Below are 8576 nucleotides of genomic sequence, written 5' to 3'. Positions count from 1 at the left end.
GCTCACAATTGCCTATTGCTCCAGTTTCAAGGGGATCTAGCCTCTAGCCTCAGTGAGCACCTTCCCTCAAGTGTACATACCCACACACAGGAACATATGTTTAAAAAATAATTTTTAAAAAATTGTTTTAAGATTTAAAACAATTTTATGTATGAGTGGACTGTTGTTGTCTTCAGACACACCAAAAGAGGGCACCAGATTTCATTATAGATGGTTGTAAGCCATTAAGTGGTTGCTGGGAATTGAACTCAGAATCTCACGTTAACCATTGAGCCATCTCTCCTCTGGCCCCAAATAAATCTTTTTTAAAAAGAAAAAGCCAACCCGGGCATTGGTGGCACACACCTTTAATCCCAGCACTTGGGAGGCAGAGGCAGGCGGATTTCTGAGTTCGAGAGTTCAAGGCTAGCCTGGTCTACAGAGTGAGTTCCAGGACAGCCAGGACTACACAGAGAAACCATGTCTCGAAAACCCTAAAAAAAAAAAAAAAAAAAAAGTTTGTTGAAATATGGGTGCTTTTTTCCCTTGATAGTGGGTAATTAAATACTGGGCAGTATTGTTGTAAATTTATATGTTGGTTATATAGGCAGAATAAGTATTAAAATGTACATATTGTTGAAAATATATATAACAACATTCTAGGAGGTATACATGAAATGCATACATTAAATATATGTATACAAATACATGAGAATATCAAAATCAAATTTGTGCCTACATAGAATTTAGAATTAGGTTTTTTTTTTTAAAGAGCTGTTCTTAAGATCACTTATACTTTAATGTATAAATGTACTGGTTTGAGTATAGGAAAAAGCACATACAAACTGCAAATCTAGAGCAAGAGCTAGAGGGGGCATTCCAGACTGGGAAGAAGGAGATATTACAGTTAGAGAATATTGTGCTAGAGACAATAAAACATGGATCCAGAGTTCAGAGACTTGCAGGTAGATGTGTAGAAGGCAAGGCAGGCTGTTGGTAGTGGAGGAGTATAAATAATTAACATTCATTAGTAAGCATGGATCATAACAGTTGTGCATTTCGGGGTCTCGTTCCAGAGGGTGTCCCGAGATGATCTCCTGCCTTGCTGGGGACAGAGTGTGAGCAGGGAGGGTTCGCTGCTGCCTCTGCCCGCTTCTCGGCAGTCAGCTGTAGCTTCCTGGTTACTCCCAGGTGCTGCACTCGCCTCTCTGTGCTGAGCTGGCAGGTGGCAGTGAGGGTCCCGAAGGCTCTTCCCAAGTTTTACAGCTCTAGTGTTACCGCTCTTGCAACAGAAATTCTCAGGAAGATTCTCGCACACCTTTACTTCTCCTGAGTAGGGTCAATATATGCAGTTTTTGGGTGTTAGGGTCTGGCATCTGATAACCCCTATTGGCTTGGTCCAAGGACTTGGAGATGCCTAATCTGCATGTGGGAGAGCCTGAGGCACTATTCCTATGGGACCAGTGGCCATAGACCTCTCTGTGGGAGAGGTTGTGGGGGCTGAGACTGAGTGAAAAGAACCAGGAGCCAGGAGTGACAACGCAGAACACCTTCCGGTCCTCTGAGGGTCAGGGGTTCGAAACATGTGTTCGGACAGGCGCCCAGCTGTTTCTCACAGCCCACTGCCCCACAGTGCATGACATTCTACAGAGGTAAAAACTACTTGGTTTATGGGTTACACAGGCAAAAGGATAAAAGGTTCCTAAACACTGTATCATATTACACTTCCATTGGAACTCAAAACACGGAAAGTAAACTTTTCTTCTAATTCTAGAAGGCACGTGGAAATTTAAAATTGTTCGTTAAAAGCATATGAATCACTTATATCATCACATAAAGGGCATGACTGACCAGGCGTGGTGACACATACCACAAATGCTGGTACTTTGGTGACTGAATCAGGGGGATAGCCAGAAGCAAAAATAACAAAACTAGGTGGTGGAGAGATGCAGAGGACCAAGGTTCAGTTTCTAGCACCAACAAGGAAGGGGTGTGTGTGGCTCAAAACTCATATAACCCAGCTCTAGGGCATTTCTTCCCCTCTTCTGGAGTCCATGAGTGCACATACATACGTTATACACACATATACATAAATAAAACCTTTTTAAAAACCAATATTAGGTAGCCAGGCGGTGGTGGCGTACACCTTTAATCCCAGCACTTGGGAGGCAGAGGCAGGTGGATTTCTGAGTTTGAGGTCAGCCTGGAACGCTACAGAGTGAGTTCCAGGACAGCCAGGGCTACACAAGTGAGTGAAAAGAAACCCTGTCTCAAAAAACAAACAAACAAACAAACAAAACAACAACAAAAAATCAATATTAAGGGCTAAAGAGATGACTCGGTGGTTAAGAATACTAACTGCTCTTCCAGAGGCCCTGAGTTCAATTCCTAGCAGTCACATGGTGGCTCACAACCATCTGTAATGGGATCTTGATGCCCTCTTCTGGTGTGTCTGAAGACAGCTAGAGTGTACTCATATGAACAAAATAAATCTTTTAAAAGATAATTGAAACATGCCGGGCAGTGGTGGCACACACCTTTAATCACCTTTAATCCCAGCACTTGGGAGGCAGAGGCAGGTGGATTTCTGAGTTCGAGAGTTCAAGGCTAGCCTGGTCTACAGAGTGAGTTCCAGGACAGCCGGGACTACACAGAGAAACCCCGTCTCGAAAAATCAAAAAAAAAAAAAAAAAAGAAGAAGAAGAAGAAGAAAGAACAAACAAACAAACAAACCCCAAAAAACAAAACAACTAATAATAGCAAAACCAGCTTTTGAAAAAAGGGTTTCGGCAGAAATAGGCTCTTTAAACGAACATGCGCGCGCACACACACACCAAATAAACAATAAACTCTTCCTAGGTGTCTTGGTTAGGGTTTCTATTGACCAAAAGTGACTTGAAGAGGGAAAGGTTATCTTAACATTTCCAGATTATAGTGCATCACAGAGGGCAGGCAGGGCAGGAACCGGGAGGCAGGCACTGAAGCAGCAGCCATGGAGGAGTGCTGCTTACTGCCTTGCTCTTCCTAGCTTATTGGATTTTTTTTTTCTTATGCATCCCATAAGGAGTAGCACCACACCCATAGTGGCTTGTCCCTCCCCTATCAATCATCAATCAAGAAAATGCCCCATAGGCTTACCCACAGGCCAATCTGACAAGGGCTTTTTTCTCAATTGAAGTTCCCTCTTCTCAAATTACTCTATCTTGTGTCAAGTTATAAATCTAGTCAGCACACTGGGATTGGTGATAAGGTGATAAAATGCCTGGTATTGTGGTACATGTTTGTGATCCAAGCACTCAGATTTGGAGAGGCAGGCAGATCAGGCTTTAAGGCTATATGTGACTCTTTCAAAAAAAAAAAAAAAAAAGAAAAAAGAAAAACAGTCTAGGGTTGGTAAAATTGCTTACTGGGCAAGCCTGCTCACCTCAATAAGCAGCTTCACTGTCTGCTGCAAACTGTATGATTGCATGGATCCATCAGTCCACTGAGAAAAGAAAAGGACTAATTCTCACACAGATTGTCTTCTAAGCTTCACATGTGCAAAAGGAATAAGACATGGTTTATCCTAGAGCCAAATATTAATGACCAAGGTCCCAGGTGCATGGACTAAGCTTACCAAATACCGTGTATCAGTGTAGTAATAGTTTCATGAAGTTTTCATAGTTACAAGACAAAAACAATTGTGAGTCAAGGTATTTTTTCCCCAAATCCATTGGAAAAAATATCAGGTTGGTAGGTTACAGCAGCCTTGGCTCCAGGTTTTAGTTGCTATCTGCTGACAGTCTTACTTAGCTTCCGTGTTGGGGGAAGCTAGTGATCTGTTCATACATCCTAAAAAGTTTCTTTCTTTTTTTTTTCTTTTTTTTGGTTTGGTTTTTCGAGACAGGGTTTCTCTGTGTAGCCCTGGCTGTCCTGGAACTCACGCTGTAGACCAGGCTGGCCTTGAACTCAGCAATCCACCTGCCTCTGCCTCCCAAATGCTGGGATTAAAGGTGTGTGCCACCACTGCCTGGCCCGAAGGGACTTATTTGGGCTTATGGTTCCAGAGGTTTAGAGTCCATCATGAAGGAGGGAAGGATTGCCAGAGGGAGCAGGAAGCTGAAGACTCACGTCTTGAACTGCAAACAGGAAGCAAAGAAAACAAACAAATGCAAATGTCTTTAAACTCTCAAAGTCAGCCACCGGTGACACACTCCCTCCAACAAGGCCACACTTCCTAAGCCTTCCCAAACTGGGATTCAAGCATTCAAATACCCAAGATTATGAGAGACATTCCTCAATTAAAGGAATAATAGCTTCAGATAATCTGGCTCTGAATCACTACATTCTAACTGGTTACAATCAGAAGCTTCTAATTAGTGGTCAGCTTAGCAGAATCTTTAACATATGTGTGGCTTAAAGAAACAAAGGAGGGAAGGAAGAAGACAAATGTTGTAAATGTGTATTCTCAGGCTATCCTCTAGCTTCAGAGAATCCTGCTGCCTCTCCAAGCTGGGGTTACTGGGGCTAATGACTGAACACCTTAGTGGGTCAACCCCTTAGTGTTTTGATATTAGCCATTCTTTTACAGCAATGTAAAGTTCCCATTCCTTGCTACTCTATCATCAGAAATGGAAGATGAGGGAGTGCGTGGCAGTAGCAGATTTATTTGAGAAAAATGGAGATCTCTCTCTGTCTCACATCTCCACTTTCTAAGGCTCAGAGGGTGGAAGGACTTGTATGAGGCAGGGGATTGCAGGGAGTTCCCGAGATGGACAGGGACTTTTTCATTAGATCACCATCTACTTTTCTTGAAAGTGGACTTAGAATTCAACCTCAGGAAGTCAGTACATGTGTATTTTTCATGTGTATTTTTCAGACAGGAAGCCTGGCAGCAATCCCCCAGCCTTAGCACTCCAAATGGGGGATTACTGGCTGCAGCACCATGCCTTGCTTTGCATTTTCTTTTCAGACTGAAACAGTTCCTGAAGGGAACCAAGGGTCATTTTCAGAGACTCTCAAATGAAAAAGATGGCACTTAGGGAAAAAGTTGACTAGAGAGCCCCAGACTAAAATCTCCTAGTCACCTTCCATCCCACCCCCCCTTCCTCCAACATAATCAGCTTAACAAAATTTTAAGGCCTGATTCCATCCTTTTGCACTTCCAGTTGGGTTGGTACACTCCTCTCAGTCAGTCCCTCCAGGGACTATGGCAGTGAAGTTGCCTTTGAGGTGACTGGGGATGAAGCTGGAAGGCCTTGCAAGATATGAGCATGTACAAGCAGGATCGAAGCCTATGGGAGAGCATCTCTTCGGCAGAAAGGATTGGGTGGGGACATAAAATAAAAAGAAGAAAGGGAGTTTCTTGTCCCATTAAGGGACAGTTTCCATTTTGCTTTACTGCTAGGTCACTTTCAGACAAACCTCTGTTTCTATTTTGGCTTAGTGTAGGTAGGTTGTTTCCAACAAGTTGTTTGGTTTCGGTTCTTATGTTTCTTCTATAAAATGGGAATTATGGAGCTCTATCAGCATGTTTGCAGGCTTACTTTTCTCTATTTTGGTAGGCTCTTCTATAACCAAAGCTGGCTTGGAACTTTCTGCCTCCACTTCTACAGGGCTGAGAGTACAGGAGAATGCTGCCTCCCCTTGAAGTTTTTGTTCCTCTTTCAGTGCTGGGGATCTTAATTCTGAAGCTCAGTTATGCTGAGCTAAGTGCTCTATCACTAAGCTACATCTTCAACCTGGTTGTGAAATTTCAACAAAATATACAGTCCAATGTTGGGAGCAACAATTTCTTTCTTTCTTTCTTTCTTTCTTTCTTTCTTTCTTTCTTTCTTTCTTTCTTTCTTTTTTTTTTGGTTTTTCGAGACAGGGTTTCTCTGTATAGCCCAGGCTGTCCTGGAACTCACTCTGTAGACTAAGCTGGCCTCAAACTCAGAAATCTGCCTGCCTCTGCATCCCAAGTGCCACCACCGCCCGGCTCATATAAATTTTCATTTTGATTTTTTTGGCAGATTTTTTTCCCTAAAATTTTACTTCTTAATTACCATACAAAGTAACGGGTTTCTGTACCACATTTTCACACCTACTTAGTTTTGGTTGTCCCCTCATGGTCCTGCATTAACTTCCTGCCATTACTTTTCCTCCTTCAGTTTCCCCTTTCCTGTTTTATATCACATATTTTATTACCCTCCTCACCCACTGCTTCCTTAAAGGCTCATTTCCCGTTCTCTGGGTCCTATCCTCCCTCCCTGATATCTACCCATACTCATTCCTACACAAACACACATGTACAGCTAAGGAGAGGCTCAGTGTAGAAAGTGCTTGTGATGCAAATGTGAGACCAAGAGTTCTCCAGAAGCTACGCCAAGTTAGGATGTGGTAGTATGCATCTGTTATCCTAGCAAGCCTGTGGCAAGATGGGAGGCAGAGGCGGGAGAATCCCCAGAAGCTCAAAGGCCACAATAGCTTGGCATAAGAAACAGCCAATAACAAGGAGACCCTGTCTCAGACAGGGTGGAAAGTACCCAAGGTTGTCCTATGACCTCCACACTTGTGGCCTGGCATTTACACGCCCAGACTCACCCATACCCCCATACACGTACATCACATACACACACATAAACAATTGATATGCATACGAGTGGGAACACCTGGTGTCTCTCTTTTCAAACTTGTTGCCTCACAGGATATAATATTTTCCAGTTCTATCATTTTTCTTTAAAGCTTAATGAAATCCATCGTGTATGGACCACATTTTTATGATCCATCCATCTGAAGATGGACATGTACAGACTGACTCAATATCCTTGCTGTTGTGAATGAAATGGCAATAAATGTGGATGTGCAAATATCTTTGGGTATATATGGTTAGGACTGGTACAGCCAGATCCTATCATAGTGTTTTTGTTTGTTTTAATTTTCAGAAACCTCCATAATGACTGCCATAGTGGTTATACCTTCCTATACCGACACCAACTGCAAGGATCCTTCTCCTCTCTCTTTCTATCCTAGCCGTGTGTGTGTTTGACACAGGGTTTCTTTTATGTCAGGCTGGTGTTGAACTCACTATATAGCAAAGATGACCAGGAACTCACCCCCCCCCCCCATTCCCTTCTCCCTCTCACTCTGGCCCCGCTCGCTCTGGCCCAAAGGTTTGTTTGTTTGTTTATTTATTTATTTATTATATGTAAGTACACTGTAGCTGCCTTCAGACACCCCATAAGAGGGCATCAGATCTCATTATGGATGGTTGTGAGCCACCATGTGATTGCTGGGATTTGAACTCAAGACCTCCAGAAGACCAGTCAGTGCTCTTAACTGCTGAGCCCTTTCACCAGCCCCCCAGCCAACATTTTTATTTATTTATATTTATTTATCTTTTTTTGATGATAGCAAATCTGACTGGAGTGAGATGGAATCTCACAGTAGTTTTAATTTGTATCCCCTTGAGAGCTGAGGATGTGGAACACTTTTGGCTATTTTTCTTTGGGACAAGGTCTGGCTGTGTAGTCCCAGCAGACCTAGAACTCAGTACACAGACCAGTATGACCTTAAACTCAGCGATTTGCCTTTTGAGTGCTGGGATTAAAAGTCCTGGCCTTGTATTTTTTCTTATGAGAACCATCAGCCTAATTCATTGGCCGAATTATTGATTGGCAGTTTTGTGGTGAAAGGGGATTTTTTTAAAGCTAATTAAATAGTATAATAGGAAGCCTTAATTCTCTAATACAAATAGTTAAGAATAACAGGTCAGCTAGCTTGCTAACCCAAGGCCTTCACAGGGAATGCAGAGCTAGAGAAACAAAGGTCAATTGAATGTTCTGGGAATCTGTTCTCGTGGTGTCTGACTTAGTCTTCTTTAGAAAAACTCCCACCAGAGGTCCCAAGGCCTCGCGAATTAAATTCAGCCAGATGGTCTGTTGGCTCAGATAAACATTCACACTAGGTCCCAAGGCCACAGAAACCAGAGACTGTTCTTGTGAGATCTGCTTACACATATTACTGACATTTGAAACAACCAATTGTGTGTGATTACCCACAACCCTCTCCCTCCCCCCAGCCTTTGCCTATATAAACCCTAAGCTATTAGGTCTCAGGGTTGATAACCCCTGCTTCCTGTGTGACGCACGCACGTATAGAGCCGAAGCTTCGTATATTAAAGGACCTGACTCATGTAATTACAGCAAGCCGGTTTCTGGAGTGTTTTTGGGTCCGCGTCATTCCTGGGTCCCCTTGGAGGAGTCGTTCAGTGGGTTGTTTTATTTTTTAAAATTTGCAGTGCTTGCTTGTTTGCTTTATATAGTAACAGTTTACAATGGAGGATAATCTTTTTTTTTTGAGGAATATGAATATATATATATATATATTTGGTTTTTCGAGACAGGATTTCTCTGTGTAGTCCTGGCTGTCCTGGAACTCACTCTGTAGACCAGGCTGGCCTTGAACTCAGAAATCCGCCTGCCTCTGCCTCCCGAGTGCTGGGATTAAAGACGTGCGCCACCACCGCCCGGCTATTGAGGATATATTGTATATTAAACTCGTGATCTTCAAAGAAGGGAGTGAGTTCGGGTGCCCGGGGTCCGGTCTGTGAAGCAGTCTCCCTCAGGGATCCCTCT

Source organism: Grammomys surdaster, unplaced genomic scaffold (assembly GCF_004785775.1).
Source record: "Grammomys surdaster isolate TR1022 unplaced genomic scaffold, NIH_TR_1.0 125704, whole genome shotgun sequence".
Classification (NCBI taxonomy): Eukaryota; Metazoa; Chordata; class Mammalia; order Rodentia; family Muridae; genus Grammomys; species Grammomys surdaster.
This window is presented reverse-complemented; position numbering follows the sequence as displayed.